This window comes from Elephas maximus, chromosome 7 (genome assembly GCF_024166365.1).
Source record: "Elephas maximus indicus isolate mEleMax1 chromosome 7, mEleMax1 primary haplotype, whole genome shotgun sequence".
Classification (NCBI taxonomy): domain Eukaryota; kingdom Metazoa; phylum Chordata; class Mammalia; order Proboscidea; family Elephantidae; genus Elephas; species Elephas maximus.
The window spans coordinates 101605573-101632634 of NC_064825.1; the positions used below are offsets into that span (position 1 = coordinate 101605573).

Sequence of the window (27062 nt, forward strand, 5' to 3'; positions counted from 1 at the left end):
AAAAAAGCTGGTAACTGTTTAAGTTGGGTAGTAAGTACATGGCATTTATTATAGTACTCTATTTTTGTGCATGTTTTTAAATGTCCACAATAAGAAGTTTTTAAAAATCCTATAAAGTTAAGGCTTTTGTCTAAAATACGTTTTTTTCTCTAGCTATAACAACAGATTAAATGTCTGGTATATAGAGCTTAGAAGCTACTGAATTTAAATCCAACAGAGTCATTAACTTAACACGTGTTGTTCTTAGCTGCTGTAAAGTTGATTCCATCTCGTAGCGACCCCTTGTGTGCAGAGTAGATCTGCTCCACAGGGTTTTCAAGGCTGTGATCTTTCAGGAGATCTCTAGGCCTGTCTCCCAAGGTACCTCTGAGTGGGTTCAAACTCCCAACCTTCTGGCTAGTTGTCAAGCATTTAACCCTGTGCACCACCCAGGGACTAACTCAACATGTAACCACAGCTAATTTCCGAGTTTTAAGCTTCTTACCAAAACAGTAAGTTAACAGTTCAAAACCAACTGGAGAAATCTGGAAAGGAAAGCCCTGCTAGTTTGCAAATATCAACTAATCATAGTTGAAATATAAAAGATCAACACATAATAACAAGGCATCATAGCCATATTTTATATGTTACAAACTTAAAGAAATTCTAGCCCTCTCTATTAGTTAAAATACTACCAGAATCAGCAACATCGTTTCCATTTTCTTCTCTGATTAGGTTCACAGCACTGCTGAGGGCAATCTAATAAAGTAATGGTCCCTATTTCCCCTATCTAAGTTCAGTAACAAGCCTGCCCCTTTCCCCACTACACTCCCATCTCATCCCCAGGAAAACTCTAGCAACCTTCTGAGGTAAAAAGGTCTTTTTCTATTTTCTTCCTTAGGCCAAATAAAAAATGTTTTCACAAATACTCAGTTACTTCCCAAGTGATTTTACGCTATCTTTATTATCCAACTCCTGGCCAAAGGCCCAAAATGCAGGGCAGGGATCTACAAACTGTTAAACCCTTAAGGTCTTGATAACAGCTCTCCCCATTTAGAAACTGGTAATTACAATGATTTTACTGAAGGGAAACAGAAGAAGATGGTTTTGGGGGGAGTGATGAACAGCAGACAGGTGGTGGTAAAAGCAAAGAAGAGATAATAAAATAAGAGACAGTAAAGCGGAGAGGAAAGGCAAGGGAGGGAGTATGCTCACCTCTCGTAAAGTAACTGCTGCACCAACAAACTTGATGGGTTCCTGTGCACATGTATAGCAGGCGTTTACTCCTGTCAGAAGTGGTACCACCTTTTAAAAATTAGCTAGGTATAAACTGACTTTTCAAAATTGTACAATTCTTTAAATCAACTCAAAAGATCCCAACAGGGTCTCTTCCTAACCCAGATATTTATTAAAATGAAATACATTTCTAAACTTTCAGTAATTTTTACAGGCCCTGCATATGTTCTAAAGTAAAGAAAGCTTAACATTATACAGGGGTTAAGAGCTATAGCTGCAAACCAGAGGGTGAGCAGTTCAAGTCCACCAGCTGCTCACTGGAAACCCTACGGGGCAGACCTACTCTGTCCTATATGGTTGCTATGAGTCAGAGTCGACGACAGCAATGGGTTTGGTTTTATGTGCTATGTTAATTTAAAAGCTACAAAGCTTTACTACTGGCTACTCTACCTATTGTAAAGTAACATTACAATTTTTTTAACTAAAAGTAAACAATACAGCCTGCTATAAAATTACTTGATTTTTTAAAATATCAGTTAAGCTAAAGTACAGCACTTCATCAAAACAAAACTTGTTGGAATTTCTGCTCAGAAAGCAGAAACATCGTTTTAGAGACACAGACAAAATCAAACAAAGTAAATACATCTATCCCCCTACTAGGCCTTTATCAAATGGTTCAGTTGTATAAATAAGAACAAGAAGTCAAAGGAAGCTATTGTACTACTTTAACTCAAATGGCTGTTCGTGGTAACATACCATATTCAGGATGTCTGGTAATCTATTACAAACGCATTTGCTGAGTCCCAGAAAAAATAAAAATCCACTGATCAAAAATGAGAGGAGTTTCATCTTCAAATTCATAATAAATGGATAAAATTAATTATATGACACACTTAATGATCTTTCCCCTTTCCTCGTTTACTGGTTTCACACAGATAGACAAGATTAGACAGACAGATAGACAAACGGACAGATACATACATACTAGATACAGATATAATAAAAACTCCAAAATAAAAAATTCTGAAGAAATCACTTAAGGCAGAGACTTAGAATGACTTTTTTCACAATCCATTTGTTGTCAGGCCCAGTTTTTCAGCTCAATATAGGTAGCGTATGATGATTAAATATAGAAAGAAAATATGAATTACCATAAGAAAAGACTAGGAGAGGAAATTTCACCAAAGCAAAAAGCCCAAAATCAGAAAGCAAACCAACTGTGCCCATCATTACCAGAAAGCATTTCTGTGCCACATTTATACCTCTGGTGTTTTACAATCGTTTCCATTAGTTCTTACACTCTCAAGAGTTAAACATACACTCTAGAGCAGATGTAACAGACTGACCAGCTGATTAGTATTTTGCAGTTTTGAGTTATGATGCCTAGTCTACTGAGTTGATGCTAAATGACTTACTGTAACCTGCATAAATATCTTGATGTTGGATTCATCAGTTGTTGGAGAAGAAAAAAAAAAAAAAAAAGCTTACGTTAACAAGGGTTTTAATATAAAGTACCCTGAAATATTTTTAAAAGGCTCTGTTAAAACTGACATATTCCTATGATTTTCTATTTCTCCCAAGGTATTCACAAATAAGAACTCATTAGATACACTTCTGTCCATACCCTTCCTCCCCACGATATTTCAGGAAAAGAAAACTGTTCTTTCCAGCTAAACTGTTCCACATCCATTCTTTTCCCATAAACGTTTATCGGAAATTTAGCAATCATGATAATGATAATATAACGGTAACAGCAGCTATCATTTATCAAATATCTTAAGAGTGCCTGACTTTATCCTCACATCAGCCTTAGGATGTTGGTATTATCCCTGTATCAGAGACAAAGAAAGTGAAGTCCAACTGACCAGCACAGGCCTTGGTATACAGCATGTACGTACTAAATCTTTGTTGAAGGACCCGTTGCCGCTGAGTGGATTCCGACTCATAGCGACCCTACAGGACAGAGTAGAACTGCTCCATTAGGTTTCCAGTAGAACTGCGCCACAGGGTTTCCAAGGAGCGGCTGGTGGATTCGAACTCTCAACCTTTTGGTTAGCAGCCATAAATAATTAGTTCAATTTCATACAACTTTAAGTGGCTGTACTAAGTGAGATTCCAAATCAGGTGTCAGACCCTAAAGCTCTGGCTCTTTTCCCACTATGCAACATTTATTTCAACCCTTGAGAAAGGAACAAAGAAGAGAGCTAATGTTAATAATAATCTCTACTAAGAGCTCTGTTTATTTAGCATTTCCTTTGTTTCAGGCGCCATCTGGCAGTTTACACGTTAATTCATTTACCCCTCATAGCAACCACAGATGGTTTCTATCACTAATTTACATTTTACAGATGAGGAAACTGAGGCACAGAGGCACACAGGGTGATGTGACTTCGCCATGGTCACAGAACTAATACATGGTAGAGTCAGGATTTGAGCCCATACAAGTTGGTTCACTGATACTCAACTGGTGTACTCTACTGCCGTACTAAAACTTCCCTTCACCTGAAATGCACGAGAACAAAACTGTTCTCACCTCTTCTACAAAATTACTAAATTATAAGCCTTCATGCCTAGGCCAACTGAGAGAAAACTAGTAGGGCTTTACTAAGCATGTATACCAGGCTTCTTTACAGGCACACAGGATATGCTCCTGGTGATTAGATCATCTCACGCTCAGGAAGTAGCACACTGTAAAATCTGGTTAAGAGCCCCCAGCCCACCTCTCTCCACACTCAGGTCCACACTAACCATGCCATGCAAGAAACAGGCAATTCAGAGAGACCCTGGTGCAATCTTCTGTAAAACGAGTGTCACTCTGGAACTGTCCAAGTGTGTATAGTACCCTTCCATCACCCCTTCTTCTTCTAATCATCATAAAAAACACCATAAAAGAGATGAATGAATTTAACCTACTTAAAAATCCTAACAAATGTCCAATGATGACTATAAATTTAAATGAGAAAAAAATAAATGCAAAATTCTCATGGTTTTGTAACTTCTCCAAATCGTACATTCAAAAAGCACTAGGCCTCTTTCAGACTCAAATCTTAGATTACCTTTAAGTACCATAAATGCACCTTGAAGGGTGCAGAGAAAAGTCAACTTATGCCTCCGATTCTGCCTCTCATGATACACATATTTAAAACAAGAATCACTACTGTTGCATTACAAGTTAGTGGGCTTTTTACCCTGATACCTATCTATTAGTAAGACAATACATTTAATTCCATAAATGAAAAATTAGGAATGGATTTAACATTTATATATTAACATATAATATAAACAAAAAAATAAGTATCCAGGAGAACAGGACTGGCCCTGAAGGTACTGAGAACTTGACACAATGAGAACAGAACTACTGCAGCTCCCTCCATTGACATCGTAAAGTTGCCACATTTTCTGGGCTCTCTTTTGAATTAATGTGGCATCTGTTCCAAGTACAGCATGCTAACATTTTACTAAGATATTCTCATTCTACATTTGTATCTGGTTTGCTTTTTATTTGAACTCCCGTTTTACTTCACTGGTCATTATTTCTTTATACCAAGTTGCCAATTTGGCATTCCTAATCTATGTCCCCTGAGCACAAAGACGGTGGGGGAAGGAGCCATCATCTTAAAACCCTCCAACAATAATTACAACATGCTTTGCATATAGATTAAATAAAGAAAATAAACGGCACAAAGATTTTTGTAGGCTTTTTAGTATCAACTCCTGATAAGTTAACGGCATCTGTTCCTTTCAGAAAAAGAATTCTGCTTTGAGGTGTTGGGGGTGGGGGGGCTAGAAGTAAACAAATACTAAATAGAATAATTCAAGTTACAAAGTTTAGGCTCCATGAAATGATGATTTCAAGAATTTGTACATATCCAACTCTATCTAGTGATAATTGCTTTTTAAGACATCCTCAAAAATGCTGCAGCAACAAGCCAAATACAACCACTTGTACTTAACATGCATGCTGCATACTCTACACTGTTACGTCACATCAGGCACAGAGAAGACGCTTACCAAGCTATCCTGCGTTCCATGAACTGCCTAACAACAACAGAAAAAGGCGCTGCCACCTCGTTGGGAATAAGAGCTGCCGGGGTAGGCAGCATTTTCCCTTTGGTCAACCTTGAAGAAAACAAATAAAGCTTATATTTCTGTCTTTTAAGCCCGACTCTCTCAAGGCCTTTATCCTCAATCTTCCAGCCTTTCACAGAAAGAAAGGCTGTATCTTTAAAATTAAAAAGCTGCAAAAGACCGCTTCAACTTAAAGCCCTACACCTTGTACCAATCATCCTCCAGGTGTCCCCATGGCTGCCACTTCTGCAGGCAGCAAGGCCTATCTAGAGCACTAGTCTCCAAATGGGTGCGTGCACCCCCGGGAGGGGCTATGGGAAGAAAATATTACACCTTAAATTTTTCAATCTCGTCCTTTTTTAAATTTCAACCTTCCTCTGTTTTATTACATAAAATACTAGTTTAGAATATTATACATAAATACACATTTACCAGTGGCTATCATTTTTAAAAGGGAAGTTTGGAGACTATGGATCAGAGGACTGAGGCCAGAATTAAGACAGACAAGAAAATCAGGCTCTGCCATTAACTTACAAATTCTTGCCTCTGCCTCAGTTTCACCATTCATGACATTAACTAAGCCTTTTACACTTTTAAGACTATTATAAGGAATAAAAAAAATACTCTAGGACATGCTGTGAGCCACTCAAAATGAAAAGCACATATAAATGTTACCAGTGAGAAATATTCTTAACCTGGTTTGGTAAAGCTTTGACTATAGTTTAAATTGCTACATCCTATCAGATCCAATTCTTAGAATTTTAAGGCCAAACTTCGACACTTCATGAACAAGCATATAGCACCTTAAAATCTAGGAGTACACTCTAGGATTAGAAATGCTTTTGGAAAAAAAGTTCTATAATGGAAAAAGTTTTATTACTTACGTAATAAAAAATTTTTTTTTAAAAATTACAAAGGTGAATTATGACTAATAACTTTAGCAACAAGTTAAAACTCTCAAAATCAGAGTCAAGATTATATTTAATGTGGATTATAAAGCCTTGAGTATATGTTTTTTTAATATAGTAACAGAAAAACCGATAGCACTCAAGTAATTTTTTTTTTTTTTTTTACTCCTATAAAAAATACTTTATTACCGCCTTAAAAAATCCTGGGTTGAGAGAGGGAGTAAGTATGGGGAAGTGGGTGCAGTCAGCCAACATGACAGAATAAAGACGTGAGTTCCAGGACTAATTCCTACGCAGGGTATCTATACGCCAGTTAAGCAGTACTGGCTTGAGTTTCAGGAAGCCCTGGTGGCGTAGTGGTTAAAGTGCTACGGCTACTAACCAAAGTGTTGGCAGTGTGAATCCGTCAGGTACTCCTTGGAAACTCTATGGAGCAGTTCTACTCTGTCGTACAGAGTCCCTATGAGTCGGAATAGACTCAACGGCAGCAGGTAGCAGGGGCTTGAGTTTCTATTAATTAAAATATTATAACTATTTTCTTGGTTTTAAAACTCCACTTTACTCTGTAAATGTTAAATGAATGCCAACTAAGAACTACCATTAAAAATATACACATATATCTGAAATCACAATTATTCTCTTCAAGTAGCTACAAGAAAGAACTAGGAGAATTTAATTCTGAAATGATGTCTCCTAAATAACTTATGCAGGATAGATGACAATGTTGTCTTTTTTTACTCAGCATTTTATAAAGTTTTGAAAACAACAATGTCTAAGGTATGAGGTACAAGTAAAAGAACTTAAAATAATTTTTGCCCCATAGGTAATAATTAGACTACGGCATCAAGTTTACAACCTTAATTTTAGTATAAACCTCACTCCCACTTCCCGTATGAATTCTATTTTCAAAAACAAGTGAATTTTCTAAATAGCCACCAAAAAAGTAAACTGTAAGAACATTATGATAAAATTCTATTTTTAACTAAAACGTATAAATATTATACATATTTAAATGCACAGGAAAATTTTTAAAGTAGGATAGGAATGGGATACCTTTCATTTTCTACTGTATATATATCTCTATTGCTGCAATTACTTTCATAACTCAGATGCAATGTTTTCGTAATATTTCTTAAACGAAAGCACACTTACCTAACCCTCTAAAATGTTATTACGTAAGGACTGACTGAAGAGTGAATGTAAACTATTTGCCCCTACTGAGGAAATGTATAAAATAACCTACCATACGAAAACACCCAACTTCCAACCCTTAAGAAACAGTTACTAGTCTCCACTCCACGCTGGCTAGGCACTATGCTTGGTGACGGTCATACGATGAACAAGACAGGCACTGTCCGAATCACCTTCACTTCTCTTCCATTCCAGTGCTTACTATTTCCAAAATATTCAGCCTAACCCAACCGAAATCAACATGAAACATTCTCAAAATAATACATCATAACCATGGCCATTTCAGTGAACTGAAAACTTTAGTTGAAAACTCTCCATTTTCTACTTTCCTTTGGGAATTACATAGCTCAGTACAGCATGTGAGACATGAGATCTGGCGCTCTAGAATCAAACCTGGTCTCGAATCCAGGCTGTATCATCTGCTACCTACACGATCCTAGGGAAGCCTCCATTTCCTCATCTGTAAGATGAAAATGGATCCTCATAATATTGCTGGGAGGGTTAAAATAAAAGTGAGACCCTGTACGTCAAAAGGCTTGGCAATGAACATGATAGGCTTGGCAATGAACATGATGAGCACTCAAATAAATATTACACTCGTATTATTATTACTATTGATAACAACAGATAGGTCTAAGGTACAGAAACTGTTCACGTAACTTGCCAAACATTTAAAATCTCAATCTATACCATTTCTCTAAGAATAAATATATATATTTATGTAATCACTGTAAGTCTGTATATTAATACATAAAAATATTTTTAAACATAAAAGCTCATAATTAAAACTTTTCATTCCCCAACATATGAATAAAATGTGGTACATACACACAATGAAATACTCTCAGTCAAAGGAGACATGAAGTCTTGATACATGCTACAATATGGATGGAGCTATTAGATTTAACGCTGAGTGAAATAAGCCAATCGCAAAAGGACAAGTATTGTTTAACCTCACTTATACAAAAAGACAAGGAAAGGAAAATGTATAGAGAAAAAAGTATATTGGTGGTTACCAGGGGTAAGAGAGAGGGGGAGAAGGGGGTTAATGGTGATGGAAATATCACATTGATTAAGGGTAGGGTCAAACAGCCGATTATTTTAACTGTTGTCAATAAGTTGTACGCCTGTAAAAAGTTGAGTTGGCAAAAGCTGTGTGACAGATATATTTACAACAACAACAAAGACGGGCTGCTGAGGCCACTTATGTACAACCATAAACCTCATAGGATTTGGTTTCTTGGTTTGGAGGTTTAGGGTCATGATTTCATGGGATATCCCGGTTAGCTGGCCTAATAACATGTTTAGTGCTTCTGTCCAATCTCCTAGTTCATTGCATAGTGCGTGGGGCCTTAAAAGCTTGCAAGCAGCCATTCAAGGCACAATTGGTCTCTATTCACCTGAAGCAACATAGCAATAAGGAGAGCCAGAAACAGGAGGAGAATATGAAATGTATGGCAACTTGCCTCCATTAACAACTGCCTCCTTTATCATGAGACCAAAAGACCTAGATGGTGCCCAGTGATCATTATTGAACGTTTTGATCAAAGATTCTATAGAAGAGTACTGATCAAAAGGGGGGAAATGTACAACAGAATTTAAAATTCTCATAAACTCCAGACTTCCTGGAGCAAAGAAGGTTGGATGAACCCCTGAAACTACTGCCCTGAGATAATCTTTAAACTTTAAGCCAAAAATATCCTCTGAAGTCTTCTTAAAATCAAACAACCGTTTAACTTAACTAGTTAAAAAATGTCTGCCTTCAGCCTTAGGCTCTTTTAAGAACTACCTACACAGGATCAAACTGACAACAGCAACTGGAAACAATAGACAGGAACCTTAGAGGACAGTGAATGTATGTTAATGGGGGAAGAACAATTCAGAAAAGGAGAGTGAAAATGGTTGTACAACTTGAAGATAATCAATGTCGCTAAACGGTACATGCAGAAACAGGTGAATTGGTATTTATTTTGCTGTGTATATTCTCAATAACAAAACAAATAAAATTTAAAAAAACACCTCTTCATGCCCGTAACAACTTAACACATTCAATACATTTATGATATTTGTATTATACACACAAATGTGTCAAGAACAAATCTGTGAACACGTGTCAAGAATTTCTCTGTTGGTGGGGAGGGTCACCAATTTTGATTTTGATTCCTACACACTTAAAATTTTTAAATATTAACATAATCAAATACCTTAAAATCTAGCCATTTATTAGTAACAACATCTAATTTATATATACTACTTTACAGTCTATGAAGTACATTCATGAGTATTATCCAATCCTTGTACCAGCATTGTGAAGTGGGCTCATTTCTGTTATCCCATTTTGCTGCCCAGGGAAACTAAAGCTGAGCAAGGCAGAATTTCTCAAGTGCACAGTTAAGTGACAGGGCTGGACTTGAAGCCAGGTTTTCTGATACCATTACAACTGTTTCATTTACATCAGCCTGGGACACTCCATTAAAAAAAGACAGAAAACTGTGCTCAACAATTTACGTGTGTCAGAGGGAGGACCTATGCAGAATTACACATGGCTGCTCAGTTTTCTTCTCTTTTATTTCTTCTCCTTATTTCCAAATTCAGTATTTGAGAAATTACAAGAGTGTGTGTGACTATAAAATATAGGGGAGAATTCATCTAAGCCTGATATTTCCTGCATTGGTCAATTAATACCAGAAGACTATTCGCCCCCTTATAATTAGCCCTTTGTATTTAACTTCTTGGTAACCGTTGAATTTCTTTCATTTAGTATAGGTCTAGAAAAGCCAAGTTGATATAAAATAATTAATAACGTAGAAACACTGGATGAGATTCCATACATTTTCAACGCTTCTAAAGAATCTACTCAATGTCTAATACATACACATTAAAAATATTTTAAACACATTTTTGAGGGAAAAGGGTTACTATTCTTACAGTGGGTTTGTTGTGTAAACAAGTACTTAAATAATTACTACTAAAGGCAGAGTTCTCTTAAGTAAACACAATAGTCCTCAGCAATAAATAATATTCCAGGAACGCCCCACAAGGGAAAAGGCTGGAATAGACACTAGCCAAGCAGGTAAAAAAGATACTTTGATTCTGCATACAACGAAACTAAGGCACAAACATCACAATTTACGTTTACATTTTTCAATATCCCAGGCATCCTATTCCCATCTCAAAAAGCTAAAAGTGACCAGCCATGCAAGAAAAATATCCAACAAGTTCAAAAGCTACAATGTCCTAAAAGAGAAAATAAATATAAGTTTTTTTGAATCTAATGTGTGAAGTACAACTCACAGGTTTGAAACTACATTTTATTTCTGGGGCTGCTCAGGCCTCGAATACATCAACCCTTTAACACTATGAACTGCAGTGATAGATTGGTACATGCTTCTAAACACGAAAGGATTTTTCCAAGGTTACACACACTGTGTTACAGGGAACATTTTTGCAGCATCTTACTTTTATGAATCAACTAGTTTGGAAATTTTGCCAGTGTAAACATTCTGAACAAAAAAGATCTTCATCATCTTTTGAACTTTCTGAAGATAACCAAATGCAGTGACAAAGAGCTGGATCCTACTGAAAATTCAGCTCCTGAATGGCTGTCTGACCCCGGGGGCAATATATCACTTAGGGAGAAACTGAGGTACAAAGACATTTTATGTAGAGCAAAAAAATATAAGGAATTGCAGCATCATTACCATAAGCCCAAAATCTCAAACTCTTGTTATTAACAGCCTGGGCTTCTGAACAACTTCTAACGTAAAAAGAGAGGAAAAAATGTCAAGTATGCTATTTTTTAATAACAGCAACCACTACTACCACAGCTGCTGCTAATTCCAAACATATACTGAGCCCTTATGTGCCAGGCACTGTGCTAGGCACTTTCACAGATGTTAACATTTAATCCCGGCATCAACTCTCAGATATTAGTTAAAAAGCAAAAAATAAGAGTGTTAGAACCCTCGAAAGAACAGAAATTTAAACTTTACACAAATGAAAACATTAACAAATTAGTAAAGAAATCTTACCTCTTCCTCTACCTTTCAGACTACATCTTTGGGTATTAAATTTACATTAAAACAAGGCTTATTTTCAGGAATCTGGTTCCCAATTAGAGTACTGATATTCAAGATGTTAACAATTACTACAGAAGAATTACAGAACTCTGAATTCAAATACTGGTTTAAAAAAAAAAAAACCTTCCATTCAAATGAAGTTACTGAACTGTCCCATCCTCCCCCCTCCAAAAAGGCAATGGTATATATATCAGGCCCGACAATGATATTACTATATAAACAGTAATAAGCTTCTAATGCCCATTCTAGCAACCATAATGTGATAATTATAAAGAAACCTACATCACCACAGACATAAAAATAACTTACCAGTGCTAAGTATATACATATAAAAATATATATGTATGTATATGTACACAGTGTGCTATTATTTTACATGTAAATCATATAGTGAATGATATAAAAATAAACTAATCTAAGGTAAATTAAAGCATTAGGTTGTTTCTGCAGACTCACTAGAATTTCAGCAGCTTAATAAGCATGATACTAGCAATCAAACTTTACTCAGCAGAAAGTTCTTGGTGGCTTGGGAAGCTGTGTATAAAATGGAGTAGACAAGAGGGAAGAGTTACTTGTGCTGTTTAAAGCAACTACAGGTCCCAGCATGCAATGCTCTAATCTGAAGTTAAGCAAAAGCTGCAATGCATCCTGGTACTCGTAGTAAGCAAGCCACTTTGCCCTATCACAGTAAGTTTCAAGAAAGTCTGAACTATCTTGCACAATTTGACTAGATCTGATTATCAGGGTCTATGCAAATTCAGACCTAATTTGGTCTCTGCTCCAGCACACAATTTAGCACACACTGGGAAAAGTACCAGTTAATATTCAGATCAACATTTTCACACAGGAAAATCCTTATGTATAATAAGCATAATAAAAGATTAAAGCAAAAAGATTTGCTATGATGGAAATACAGTTTTTAAAGCAATTTTTTCACGTTTGGCTGGCCCTGTTTCAAAGCTCTCTATCCAAAAAACCCTTCTACCAGGTTTTCCCTGAAAGATCATTCTCAAGTTATACTTCGTAAATAATTTTTCTTAGAGGAAATTCTCATAAAACATTTTCCATTACTCTAGCACTAACCACTGGAAATATATTCTTATTCCTTTAGTCATACATACACACAATAGCATCACAAACACAAAAAATACTTAAATTCATCTTTTGCCATGTCCTTACTCAATTTTTACAGCTCCACTCTTCACCCCTTATTCCCTACACACAAACACATATACACATACGTTTCTGGACAGAACACTTAAAGGAAAAAATTCCAAAGACGGGCACATTCCCATCATCCATTAACCTCCTGTGAAAGCACAGAAGTTTTTGGTTTTTTTTTAAAGCTATCAATAACATGTCCAAATCCAAGCTGGTAAATTTGAGCTCTAATTTATGTACCCACAGTTTCTACACACACCCCTATTTTCTGCAAGACTGAGGAAGGAGGCTGGGAAAGAACTAAGTGCAATCTGCATCAGGAGGCCTAACACAGGTGGTGGGTTATTTTCAGGCAACAGCACCTTCACAAACATGCTGTGGAACACAGTCCAAGAAATTCCTAACAAGGAAAGATATGCTGGCACACAAATTTAACACAATCCAGCTAAAAATCACCTGCAACACATGCTACTACATCACACCATAAAAGTGGTAGGCTACTAAAGGATCTGAAGCTTCATCGATACAACGTACTGTCCATAAGGCCAGAGATAGCAGTTGCCATGGTTACTATCACCCACTTTTATCAGGAAATGATTGTCATTATCCTGAAGTTTTGGGTACTTCTTTAAAAAGAAAAAAACAGTTTAGGTTTCTGACTACTAATTGAGTTGGAAGAATCAACTACTGTTTGATTTGCAAGTGTGCTGCTTCAGACAGGCACATGGTTAACAATACTTGGGTCTGCAGCAGAAAAAAAATCGATTCCTTTCTGCTGCTCCTTCTCCTCAAGTACTGACAGTTTGTATTCTCAATGCAGCCAAAACAATAAAACAAAACCCATCTTTTTGGCTTCCGTGTTTAAGTTATTTTTTCCCCTAGGCCCACAAACAGAGTCAAAATAAAGCCTAGATCATCAACCTGTTAGGCCCCATGCCCTTCCTATCTCCACATTACCCTTTCGCTGTCTTTTCTACTTCAAAAACTGTAAGCAGAAAACATTTCCCTAGCTGATTCTGAAATACAGGAAAAAGGGAGGGGTGTCCTTCTGCCAATACCTGCTCACTAACCATTTTTTATTTTAAAAAAGGTGGGGAGGCCTTTAAAAGTACTGGAGAGAGAGAAGTCAAGGGGTATTCAAACTACCAGACAACAGTCTGGTGTAAAAAAGTTGCTTTAGGAAAACCCAAAGGATGACAGACTTGCATATATCACCTCCAGAAAGGTAGAGGTCACCACCCACCCCCATTTAAGACTGGACTGATGGATAATATAAAAGTTACTCTTAAAAGTCTATTTCAACATTCTCACAAAAGATAACTCTTCAAAAATTTAATACACAAATAAGAATTACATGAAAACCTATAAAATAGTATGGCCACACAAACATACAAAGGAGAAAGCATATACTATTTAATAATTACCTACAATAAATTTAATGCACTGTTAACATATTACCTTAAAAAAAAAAAAAAAAAGTCAAAGCAGCAAAAACACACCTGGTAAAATACATGATCGAAATACACTGCCCTGCTCCCAAAAAATATTTTAATCCCACAAAAAATTCCATGTATCAAAGTTCCTGAGAAGTCAACATAAATCATTAATATTTCCCCGCGCAAATTAATATGAAGTCAAACATTCTTCAAGAAATCATCTATGAATATAGATATAATGGAATTTTGTCAAAGGCTGGAGACATAAAACTTTACTCCCTTTGAATAGTAATTAAACACAAAAACCTTCAGCAATAAAATACTAAGGCTACAAAACTGAGAGCACATTAATATAAGCTTAGCTTTGGTATTTCCTGACGAGGAGCTTTAGTATACACTGTCTGTGGGTGAAACACTTAATACTACCCTAGGAGGTTTCATTTTTATCTATAGAGGTAAATGTTTTTCTCACCCTCCACAGAGGCAAGTTTCTATACTGACTTGCTAATTGAACTGCTTCATAAAGAACAGTCACTTCAAAAATTTAAGATACTACTCCTTTTGATATATTCATAAACATAGGGACTCCCAATTATCCATATTTTCATTTCATTTTTTATTGCAAATTTGTGAGAATATATTAAGAAAGCCACAGCTTTGAGTTTTAAACTTTTGGGTTATTTTTGCACAAAAATATCTAAGTGCACTCCTCTAGATTTGAGTAGTCATTTCCTCATGCATTCTTCTAAAATAGAAAAACAAAAATGATACACATATGTTCCTAATACCAATGCATATATATAGATATATATCTTTTTCACTTTGAAATAAGTTTGCAAATTTTAATGAGAATTTCTCAGAGTTACAGAGTTAATCAAAACAATAAAAACCCTAACCATGACATCTGTTACTGTGTTAATAAAAGTCTATAGAAGAGTCGGGAAACTTAAATATCTACTAAAATCAACTACTAAAGCTATCACATCAATGGAGAAATGAAGAAAAACTTTAACAGAGTATGTGCATTTCACAAGATCTTCAAAAGGAAAAATGATCTTTTTCTGAATTATGAAAAACTGCCTAGGCAGCATTTTTTAAACAAAGGTTCAAAACTGTAACAAAGAGCTTTTTGGTAACCACAGCAGTATTTAAAAAAAAAAAAAAATTTCATAAAATGTTCAGGGAACACTTTTATTGCCTTCATTTCCCAACTGACATGGAGAAAGATTTTAAGGACAGAATATTCTGCCCATGTATTAATTAGTTACCTATCTCAACAACTTAACATCTACATGGCATTCTATACTAAGAACCTTCATGTGTATTATCTCATTTGATCCTACTGAGAAAAAAATACGATAATAAGTCTAGAAAATAGACAAAAAGCACGTTCATCAAATTTTCTACACATTCCTAAGTTTTTAAAACTTTGATATTAAACTTTACAAGCAACCACAGTAGCATGGTATTTCCAGTGATAATCAACTCACCTAACACTAACAGTTTCAAAGAACCATGTGCTGTAAATACTACAGAACTGTTAAAGTAGCTACTTTCATCTTTACGCAGTTGTTGTTTGCTAATAGGTGTATCAACAACGACCCATACCCACCAATGTAATTTTACTTAAAAAATCAATAATTTCAGTCTTTAGAGGTCAACTTAAATACATCAACCATATAAATTTACAAAACTGAGCTCCTTAGAATGCAACTATTAGAATTATTAGGACCACAGATGAGGGGAGGGAAGGAGACACAAAAAGTCTAAAATTTTTACCGCACAATATCTCCCCTTCTAAAACATCAAGTATTCTATATCTTACTTGTATTAATATTACAGGGATTATCACAAAGTTTAAAGCTCCCAAAGTCTATCAACTATTACTGTTTACGGACATCACATATAATTTTCAAAAATCTGCACTCGACACACCCCATTCACCAATGTAAGACTAGCTCCCCTCAAAAGAAAATAATCCTAACAGCACTCTGTACCTAAAGGGAACATCCTTAAGCAACCTACAATAACTACTTTGTATAGTATTATACACAGGTAAAGGGCTGTCAAAGATTTCAGTTTCAAATAGCAAGTGTAACTTATTAAAGCAATTTTTAAACAGACTTACTCAAAATCTTTCTGGAACTTTAAGGTGTTAATCCTCTTGCTTAGTTGAACCTAAGCAGAGCTGTAATAAGTGGCAAAGCCCTCAAAAGTCTGATTTGCTTTTTCTTGCTGTAGCACCTCCTGCTGGACACCATTTAGAGCTCTTCATGTAAGCAGAAGAAGAGTATTTCTGAAGCAGCTCCTTCCGGATGATTGAATAGGGAAAAGGACGGACCCTTCAAAACTAAAAGAAACAGGGCCCCGTCCATCACTTACACCTCTTAAAAATAAAATTTGGCATACGTAGGTGACTTTTCCAATCTATGACTATTCCAGTCTCATAAAGACTTGCCTGAGTCCAAAATGCAACATGCTTAAAAAAGCTTGCAAATTTTCCTAAAAACTAAGTTAAAAATTTGACTTCAAAAGCACTCATGTAAAAGACTTTATTATGAGGCCAGCTGAGCAATGACAGTGAAACTGTAAACACTATTATGTCTGACTTAATTAAAGCACCTGACATATTTTTAACATATTAGTCTGAAGTGTGTTTTGAGACTTTTTTGCACTAATACTATGCTCTCTGTTTAAGGACAGCTTTACGTCTACAGAAGTTTTAATTAAGGACAGAGATGTTCTTGATAAACATGAACATAACTGCACACAAAAATTTCCTCTCTGCCATCAATAGATGTGTCCTGGAATTTTAAAATGCATTCTTCAGACATTTTAAATGGCCCCTAATATACTAGTTTTAAGCCCATAAGGTAGATTCCATACATAAGTGGAAACAGAAGAAGGGATAAGAAGGAATTTACCAAATTTAAAATGAATAATAGTGTTTCCAATAAAAATGTAGTTAAGTTTCCTACAAAACTGTGAAACTTTAAAAAAAAAAACTGGGACTAGTCTTCAAAAACTAAAACAAAAGCTGACCTATTTATTCCTACTGTCCAAACATGAGTGCACACCAGATGTAAACAAACAACATAAACACTGAAAAATACTCTTAAATGTCTTAATCCCAATTTCAGTCTGTTCATCAAGCCCTCATTAAAACCACAGAGGCTGATGAGTATCTTCTCTCTAAAAGGAGATATTCCAGCTTCCCTCCCTTTAGAACACCTATAAAAAGTGTGCCTATGAAAAGGCTTCCTTCCTAGAGTGCACAACTCCTTAAAAAAAAAAAAAAAAACTTTCATCAGCCAAATTAACCTGAGTCTAATATTCTGCTATCAATTATTAATACATAAATGTTCTTCTAACTTCCCCCAGCTCAAGCATCTACATTCCTGACACCTACAATTAAGAAAAATCACAACTCGCATCCCAGCTATCTGGCAAATCTTTGAAATCCAAAACACAGCCACAAAGTTCACTGTCAAGGCCAGTGCTGAGGCCCACACACGCCCCGACCTTAAGTCACATTTGAAATTCTAGAAAGCCATACTTCCAGAGACATCATTAAAAAACAACACAATGTGGACGTGCAAGTGAGATCCTCTACTTCAAGACCTAAACAAAGAATATTTCAACATATGACCGGAATATGATGACACCCGATTCACCAATGAAAACAAAACCTGCCTACCATTAGCAGTCCTATCCTCATCTCAACAACTCAACTACTTAGAAATCACTCTCGGCACATCTGCACCCCACAACCGGCGTGTGGCCTTCTCCGGGGGTGCAAGCCACAGACAAAGTTGAAAGGAGACATTCTCCCCCGGTGCCCAATCTCGATATCAGCCCCTCCCCTACCAGGGCCACCTTGCTGCTACCCACCATCGCGTACGTGGTCAGGGAAAAAAAAAGAAATCCTAACAGCACCGCTCAGCAGAATAAAGAGACCAAAGAGAGGATGACGAGAAGTGTTGGGAACTGCGTGCACGACGGGGCTGGACCAAACGGAAAGAGTCCCACTCCGCGCGCCCCTCCCCCCGGCGGGGGCGCGGGCGGGGGAGGGGCGGCCGCGGCCCCTCTCGGAGCGGCCGGTCGGCCCCGGATCGCTCGGGGTCCCGGGGGCGCCCCGCGGCCGGCGGCGGCGAGTGCAGGAGGGCCGGCCCCGGGGTGAGGGGTGCAGGCAGACTCTCCGGAATAACAAGTTGCAGAAGAAGAAGAATAAGCGGAATTTCCCCAACGCTGCTCCGGCCACCCAAGACAAATGCACCAACACACACACACAGACACACACTTGGGCCCGGCAGCGTCAGCAGCCGCAGCTTTTTTATTTTTTTAACCAGATCTCTCAGTCGCCAAACAAGATGGTTTTCCCCAAAAAAAAAATCACCATAATAATTAAATAATAACCATAATAAAAACTTCCCCCCGACAGCATCCCGGGGGGTGGGGGGGTGCTGGAGAAAGAGCCCAGGCGACCATCCCCGGGCCGAGGGAGAGGCGAGGGGGACGGACGAGGCTCCGGCCCCCCGCCCCCGCCTACGGCCCCCTCCCCGGCCCCCCGCCGGGACAATGTGACGCCCCCTCCCCGCCACCCCCAACGCGCCGCCTCTGTCACCCGCTCCGGCCCTGCACTCTGCGCCCAGGCTCCCGAGGCTGCTCATAAACTTACTTCCAATTTATCCTGGGGAGGGGTGGAGGGCAGAAGGGAGGAAGGGGGGAGACAGGTTTTTCCATTGTCTTTTTTTAGGGGGGGAGGAATAGGAAGGGCACGCAGGGGGGCGCCCCGAAGGGGAAGTTATTGCTCAAATCTCAAGTTGACTGAGGGGTCCTGGCGAGAACACCCCCTTTCCCTCCTCCCTCCCACACACCCCTCCCCTCCCCCTACTTCCCCCCCACAACAAACTCCGAGCAAGCAGCCCCTGCTCCTCCCAGAGACAAACACCAGAGACAAGACAGAGAGAAGGAGAGAAGGTGAGGGGGGAGGGGGAGGGAGGGAGGGGAAATAGAGCTACTCAAGAAAAAAACGAGAGAGAGAGGAGAGTGAGGAGAAGAGAGAATGGAAAAGCTGGGATACTGCACCCTCCTGCTGCTGGCTGGCTGTCCCCCCTGGCAGCTGGAGGCAGGAACTCTGAGCAGGAGAAGCAGGAGGAGGAGGAGGAGGGAACTCTTCTTCATGGGGAGGGAGGGAAGAAGCTGGAGCTGCTGCTGCTGCTTCTGCTGCTGCTCTGGGCCTCTCGCACTTTTTAGATATTAGTGTGTTAAGATGGTAGGTTGTTCCCTTCTCCCTCCTCCTCCTCCTCCTCCTTTCCTCTCCCTCTCTCTCTCACTCACTCACTCACTCTCTCTCTCTGGACTGTTTCTTTCCTCCTCTTCCCCAGGCAAGGGGGGGTGGGGAGGAGGGGGGTGGGGGGAGGAACTGGATCCTCCTCCTCCTTCTGGAGAGACACACACAGGCCCCGGGCCGGAATGGGGGGGGGGGAATCAGAGCAGCAGGAGAGAAACTGTGGGAGACAAACAAGCCCAACTCTTCATCCTCCTCCTCCTCCTCTCAGCAGCAGCAGCGAGCACCACCAGCCCATTCACCACCCGGCCCCGGGCCGCAGCACCTCCGCCGCCTCAGCCCGGGGATCCCTCCGCCCAGGCCCAGACACACTCGCCCGCGCGGGAGCCCGCCGCGCGGCCTCGCCGGCCCGCCGCCGCTGCCGCCGTGCGCGCCCCCGCCGCTCCCGAGAGCCGGGCGAGAGGGACTGGGGCTGGGAAAGCGGGGACTAGGGAGGGGGGAAGAGGAGGCGCCGGGGTAGAGGGGCACGGCGGGGAGGGGGGGGGCCGCCGGGCGGAGTTGTACGGCGGCCGGCCCGGGCCCCCGCGCCTCTGCCCCCGGCTGCCGGGACGCACGGGCCCCCCCGGAGGCGAAGAGGCGGCGGCTGGGGGGGCGGCGGGGGCCCGCGGCGGCGTTCGGACGGGCGGACTACTTGACGTGTCGGTGCGGCGAATTTATTTCACTTTGCCTAAGGAACGGGGTGTGCTGCGGCCCCCATTGCCTAGGGAAAAAACCCGGATGTAAAGTGAGTGAAACTAAACTAGAGTGAAGTAGGGCAGCAGCAGCCAAACTCCAGTGCAGCGGCGGCGGCGGTGATGGGGCTGAGCAAGGAGCGGCGGCGGCCAAACTCCGGTGCCGCCGCAATGATGGGCCCGTGCAGCGCTGCAGCCCGGCTCCCATGCAACCGCAGCCAAGGCGAGGCCGGAGCCCGCTGGGGCCCCCCCAACTCCGCGACCCGAGCCCAACTCCCCCTCCCGTCGGCAGGAGCTGCAAAGGGGCTCCGGAGCGGCCCCAACTCCCTCCAGTGCAACAGCAGTTTTAAGGGGAGAAAAAGCCGCGAGGGCAGGAACGAGGAGAAGCAATGGGGAAGCACTGCAATGGGGGACCGTGGTCCAGGCAACAGGAGAAAGATGCAACCTCAAGTCGAATGCAACATGCAATCCCCGGCCGCCGCTCGCCCGCTCCCTCCCCTCGCCACCCCGCCCCCTTTCCAAATAACTACCCTTGAACCACTTTATTAACCGTACTTAGTCCCACACTCGCTGCGGGGAGGGGCAGGGGACCGAGTCCTTCGCTCACCTTTATTTATTGCTGCTTCCCCCCCACCCCCCCCATGTTTTTTATTCCTAAGTTCTTTTGTTCTAAGGGGGATGATGGCATTTACTTTTCTGCTTTGTGTAGCAGGGCAATCACTGGGAATCGGCCACGTATAATCCGGCGGTTTGTCATATTTTATTAGTGAAAGTATTTTATGCCTATTCTACCTCCAAGGACTGTAACATGGAGAACTGCAGGAAGGAAAAAAAACATCAGAAGAATTCTTGTTTTCAGAGGTTTCTTGGCGGGGCGGGGGTGGGCCTCTTTTCTTTTTTTGGAGGGGGTTTATTTAGATTTCTAAATCGATAGTTTTCAACTTAAAGCTTAATATTTTTGTACGAGTGTAATACTGGATTCTAAAATAACCCCCAACCCCAATAAAGAACAAAGTCCAAAATCCTAGATTTTTAAAAAATCCCTTCTGGTCGGTGATATCTGTTCTGTGCAGCACGCTGGACTTAACATAGTGTTGGCCTTCGAATGTTAAATAACAATAAACCCCAACCTCAACTGAATACAAATGGGGGGTGGGGGTGGTTTTGTTTTTAAGGCTCAGCACTTTTGTAGCATCTGCCACTACGCATTTTCCAAGCATTGATTAGCCGTGCAACTCCCGTAGGCATGAAGTCCAGTTTTTGCAGATAAAGAGCAACAGTGGTGAGGTATCTGCCCAAAGTCAAAGTGAGTCATTGGCAGAACCAGAAATAGCCTAGGACTCTTATTTGTTACTAGTCACATCTTTTCCATTAAATAGTATTTCCTCCAAGAAATAATCAGTATTTAAAAAATAAACACGTTCTTTACCTTGTTATGTATTTTCCCTAGAGGTGCTTTGAGATCATTGGGTATGAAGGTATTTTCTTACTCTGACTTGCAAAATTAAGTTTAGTTTCTCAATAAAAAGGATTTTTTTTTTCAATTTTAATTTCTTAAAGTTAAAAAAAAAAAAGTATGGGCTTTATTTTACAAGTGTAGGCAATTTAGTACTCTGAGCTAAAAAAAATCCACATTAGAGAAAGTGTATGAGTTTGAGATCGAAAATGAAAATCCCTATAAATGATTCAAGAAGCCTGGGTGAACTCATAATGTTGTGAAACTGAACCCATAACAGAGTCAAGATGAATAACAGAAGGCCAGGTTGGGTAGTAAGACCTGGCTTTACCATCTAGAGATAATTTTTGTGTATTTAACAGATGGGGGGGTAGGGAGAGGGTCTTTAAAGCTGGACTGGCTAGCCACTAGAACCATAACCTAATGGTGTCATTTCAACTTAGCACAGGCTGTCAGAATTCTTCAGAGGGAGACTGTCTAAGTCCTCTTCCTGGAAAAGAAGTTAATATCTTTCAGAATTTCATAAAAAAAAAATTCAGAAGCTCACATTGTGCCTGAATGTGTAAATGCTCTAGAGCAGAGGTCAGCAAACTTTCCGTGAAGATCCGGATAGAAATATAGAGTAGACTTTTTTGGCCATACAATCTCCATCGCAGCTTCTCGGTTCTGCTGTTGTCTCACGTAAATCAATGTGTGGCTGTATTCCAGTACAAATTTTACTTGGGCAGTGACATTTGAATTTCGTGTAATTTTCACATGTCATGAAATATTTTTCTTTTGTTTTTTTCCAACCATTAAAAAGGTAAACACCATTTTTGGATCATGGGCCTCACAAAACCAGGCCGTGGTCTGGATTGGGCCAGTGTCCTTTGCTGGTCTTTTCTATAGAAGACTGAAGTTGACTAGCTGCTGAACTTCTTGGACAGGAGGATGCATGTTTATTTAGATGTTCGTATAACAATTAAGGAGCCCTGGCGGCAAAGTGGTTAAGAGCTCAGGCTGCTGACCAAAAGGTCGGCAGTTCGAACCCACCAGCCGCTCCTTGGAAACCCTATGGGGGCAGTTCTGCTCTGTCCTATAGGACCACTGTAAGTCGGAATCGACCTGATGGCACACAGCATAGCAATCAAAAATCAGTTGTCATACAAAGTCATGTTGCAAATATTTACCCATTAATTAAAATAACTGAAGAATCATGTGACCCTCCTATAACCACCAAACTTTAAGGAAAAGAATATGGTACTCTAGCTTGTGATTAAACTCTATGGGGCAGTTCTACTCTGTCCTTTAGGGTTCCTATGACTTGGAATCGACTCGTAATTAATTCATAAGTCATGTTTTTATTTGAATACCCTTCCTTACTCTAAGGTGGTACAGAGGAGTGGAACCAAGCAACTTGGACTCTGATACTTAAGAAGTATTGTTCCTTTTCAAATAAGGCACCTTTGGATAAGTTGTTTAACCTCTCAGAGCCTCAGTTTCTCTAGCTCATAAAATGCAACTATTAATACCTACTTCCTAGGGCTATTGAGGTGGGGCCCTGGTGGCACAGTGGTTAAGAGCTTGACTGCTAACTAGAAGGTTGGCAGTTCGAATAGACCAAACACTCCTTGGAAACCGTATGGGGCAGTTCTGCTCTGTTCTATAGCGGCATTAGGAGTTGGAATGGACTCTACGGAAACGGGTATTACGGGTAGGGCTATTGAGAGGACTGAATGAAATAATTCATGTCAAGTGCTTCACATGGTGTCTGGCACATAGGGCTGCATCATACATCTTTGCCTGGGCCCTCACATTCATTTTCTGAGTTGACAAACATCTGGAGAAGGTGAACAGGTGGCATCCCAATATCTTAATGGTGCGGATGTGTCATGTGGGGCTCGAGGGGACTTTGGTTGATTGAGGTGGTGAGATTGGTATTGTAAATGTCGGCAGGTCTTCTCAGGCTCTATACTGATAGTGCAGTTAACGCACTTGGCTACTAACCAAAAGGTTGGAGGTTTGAGTCTACTCAGAGGCACCTTGGAAAAAAGGTCTGATGATCTACTTCTGAAAAGTTAGCCATTGAAAACCCTATAGAGCACAGTTCTACTCTGACACACACAGGGTCTCCATGAATCGGCAATTGGTGTGGTTCTCAGGTTCGAACCATCTTTATATGCCTGTCACAGGGCACTCAGTAGGCACACAGCAGCTGTGTGGCCTTAGACAAAACACTTAGGCTTTTTAAACCCCAGCATTTCTCATATGTAAAGATAATACCTTGCATGATTGTTGTGAGGGCTCTATGGCATAGGTGCTCAAAATAAATAAGTAAAAATCATAATTAGTATAAGTTAGTGAAAATCCCAGAAGTAAGCTGAAAATTGAAAGTTTACTATTAAAAGTTCCTTTCAGGTAAATAAGCTCAACTTTTAAACATGAATGACGTCATAAATATTAGCAGCTGCACAATGAGTTAGAATTTGCTCTCCTACCACCTAGTTGGAAACCCTGGCGGCGTAGTGGTTAAGTGCTACAGCTGCTGACCACAAGGGTCGGCAGTTCAAATCCGCCAGGCGCTCCTTGGAAACTCTATGGGGCAGTTCTACTCTGTCCTATAGGGTCACTATGAGTCAGAATTGACTCGACAGCACTGGGTTTGGTTTGGTTTTTTGGGTACCACCTAGTTAAGGAGCCCTGGTGCTGTAGTGATTAAGCGCTTGACTGCTAACCAAAAGATCAGCAGTTGGAATCCACCGGCCACTCTGTGGAGAAAGATGTGGCAGTCTGCTTCTGTAACGATTTACAGCCTTAGAAACCCTATGGGCAGTTCTATCATGTCCTATAGAGTCACTATGAGTTGGAGTCATCTCAACGGTAATAGGTCTAGGTTACCACTTAGTTACTCCAAAAAAAATAATTTAATGGAAGCCATCAAAACCTGTTGAACAAAGGTGAACACTCAAATTTTGAATGTTATTAAACATCAGATCTGCAGTTTTTAATTTTTATAAAAGTAATCAAATCTTCTGGTTTTCATGTATATTCCCACCTTTTGTTCCTTGATTTAAGAGGTCATCCAAACTCCAAAACTGGAAAAATACCTATGATTTTCTTCTTGTATTTTTATGATTTCTCTTTTTTCACATTTACCTTGTTACTATTTATAATTTCTTTTAGTGTAGGACAGGAGGTAGGTGGAGTCTTGGTGGTTCAGTGGTTAAGAGCTTGGCTGCTAACCCAAAGGTCAGCAAATCAAATCCACCAGCCATTCCTTGGAAACCCTATGGGACAGTTCTGCCCTGTCCTGTAGGGTCACATTTACCTTGTTATTACTTGTAATTTCTTTTGGTGTAGGATAGGAGGTAGGCGGAGTCCTGGAGGCTCAGTGGTTAAGAGCTTGGCTGCTAACCAAAAGGTCAGCAGCCCGAATCCACCAGCTGCTCCTTGGAAACACTATGGGACTCTGTCCTGTAGGGTCGCTATGAGTCAGAATTTGACTTGACGGCAACGGGTTTAGGATAACTTTTATTTGACAGATAATAATTAATATTTGGACTCTGTTGGAAATGTGGAGTACCTGGGTGGTATAAAGGGTTAATGTACTCAGCTGCTAACAAAATGTTGGAGGTTCAAGTCCACCCAGAGGCACCTTGGAAGAAAGGCCTGGCAATCTACTTCTGAAAAATCAGCCACTGAAAACCCTACGGAGCCTACAGTTCTATCCTGATATAGGTGGGGTCACCATAAGTCAGAGTTGACTCAATAACAACTGGTTCTTGTTGAATAATGCAAAATGTCATTCAAAATTATGAAATGGCTAGCTCCCTATAAAGACCATCAGTAATGCAAAGATACTGTAAATATAGAAAAAATGTAATGGAGGCATTATATATTATAATAAACAATGAATGAAGAAAGGGTTTAAGTTTTCTTATTTTACAATTTTATGGTAGAATATTACACACCCATACCCATGCCCATGGATGGAGCCCTGGTGGTGCAGTGATTAGGAGCTAGGCTGCTAACCAAAAAGTCAGCAGTTCGAATCCACCAGCAGCTCCTTGGGAACCCTATGGGGCAGTTCTACTCATCCTATAGGGTCACTATGAGTTGGAATTAACTCTATGGCAATGGGTTTGGTTTTCTTTTGGTACCCATGGATATTAAGGTATTTTTATACTTGTATTGGAATATGACTATCTCTGAGGTTCTGGAATTTGACGGTAAAACAAAGTATGAAAACACCCTTGTAAAGAACTGATTGCACACCTTCCCCACCCAACACCCCTTCTCTCAGCCCCTGTATTCTTTTTTCTACCCCATGCTGAGAAGTAACCCCATTATCTCTTCAAAGTTCAGCCTAAAGACAATTTGAACTCTGTCTGAAAACCTGAGGATCCTCTTCTTCCCCAAGGCAGAGAGGTAACCACTGGAACTCATCAGGCCTTCTTTTCTAATTCTTTCTGGGCTGGAACAAATGAAAGCTTGGCTTGTACCAACAAAGTGCTTAAATAAGTAGAGGAGACAATCAATGTGATTTTTAAAGAATTATGACAGAAAATCCCCAGTGACTAGCAGAAGTTGACTGTACATTCTTTCTCCCTACTATCTCAATGGTTTCTAATCTTTTTAAAATCTTCATTTTAACTGTCTTGTATGGGTTTTGATGGTAACCCAATGTCATAATTAGAAACGGGTCGGTTATACCTCGTAAATAAATAAATGTTGGTGAATAAGCAGTCCACTCTCTGGAGAATACCTTCAATTTCATTACTTTGCTATAATCTCCAAAGTCAATTTAATCCTAAGCAATATCAGGTGTGTGTGTGTTTAATAGTATTAACTAGACCAGGGCTGCCCACTCTCGGAACTATTGACATTTGGGGCTGGATAATTCTTTGTTGTGGGAAGCCATCCTCTGCAATGTAGGCCTCCAGCCACTAGACTCCAGCAGCAAACCAACCTCTTCCCACTTGTGACAACCAAAAACGTCTCCAGACATCCTTGGGTGGGGAGCAGCGGTTTAAGTTGCACCCAGTTGAAAACCTCTGAACTAGACCAAACATCATGGATGGATTTATATTTGTATTTGTGTGTAGGAGACTCTGCCCTCCACAGAAGCAGATCTTGGTTACTGTCCCAAAAGAAACCGGTGAAGATCAGAGGGCAGGTGGACGTGTTGTTAAAAACTAAAATATTTGCAATTAGAGCTGTAGAAATGTCTGCCTTAAAGCCGCTGAGCCGCTAAAAGTATCACAGAGAGATCCTTCAAGACTGGGGATGTTTAAACAATTTTATCATTTTGCTGAGTTACTTCCTCCTTTAGTTTATCTACTATCAAAATAAATAAATTGTACGTGGGCCTGAGCCATGGCCTTACCTAGTGGAAGGCATTACCAGATTTGGAGTCTGAGAACCCAAGTTTGCGTCCAGGTTCTGCAGATGTCGAGCCAATTACTTTATTTCCCTCGGCCTATTTCCTTGTCCAAAATGGGGAAAGTAATACTTAATCCACTGGGATGTTGTGAGGGTCCAAACGGTT

General features: G+C 40.1%; 1 protein-coding gene across 16 annotated transcripts in view; it reads right to left on the minus strand.

The window, feature by feature from the left end:
• The window catches only part of PHF21A (PHD finger protein 21A), a 211002-nt gene extending 191235 nt beyond the window's left edge, over positions 1-19767 (minus strand). For 9 of the 16 annotated variants that reach the window (XR_007518244.1, XM_049890988.1, XM_049890999.1 and 6 more), the window contains exon 1: positions 19147-19767. The gene's annotated coding sequence lies outside the window, so the exon portion shown is untranslated. The other 7 variants (XM_049890997.1, XM_049890990.1, XM_049890993.1 and 4 more) reach the window with 3 other exon arrangements.
• Between the last annotated feature and the right edge of the window lie 7295 nt (positions 19768-27062).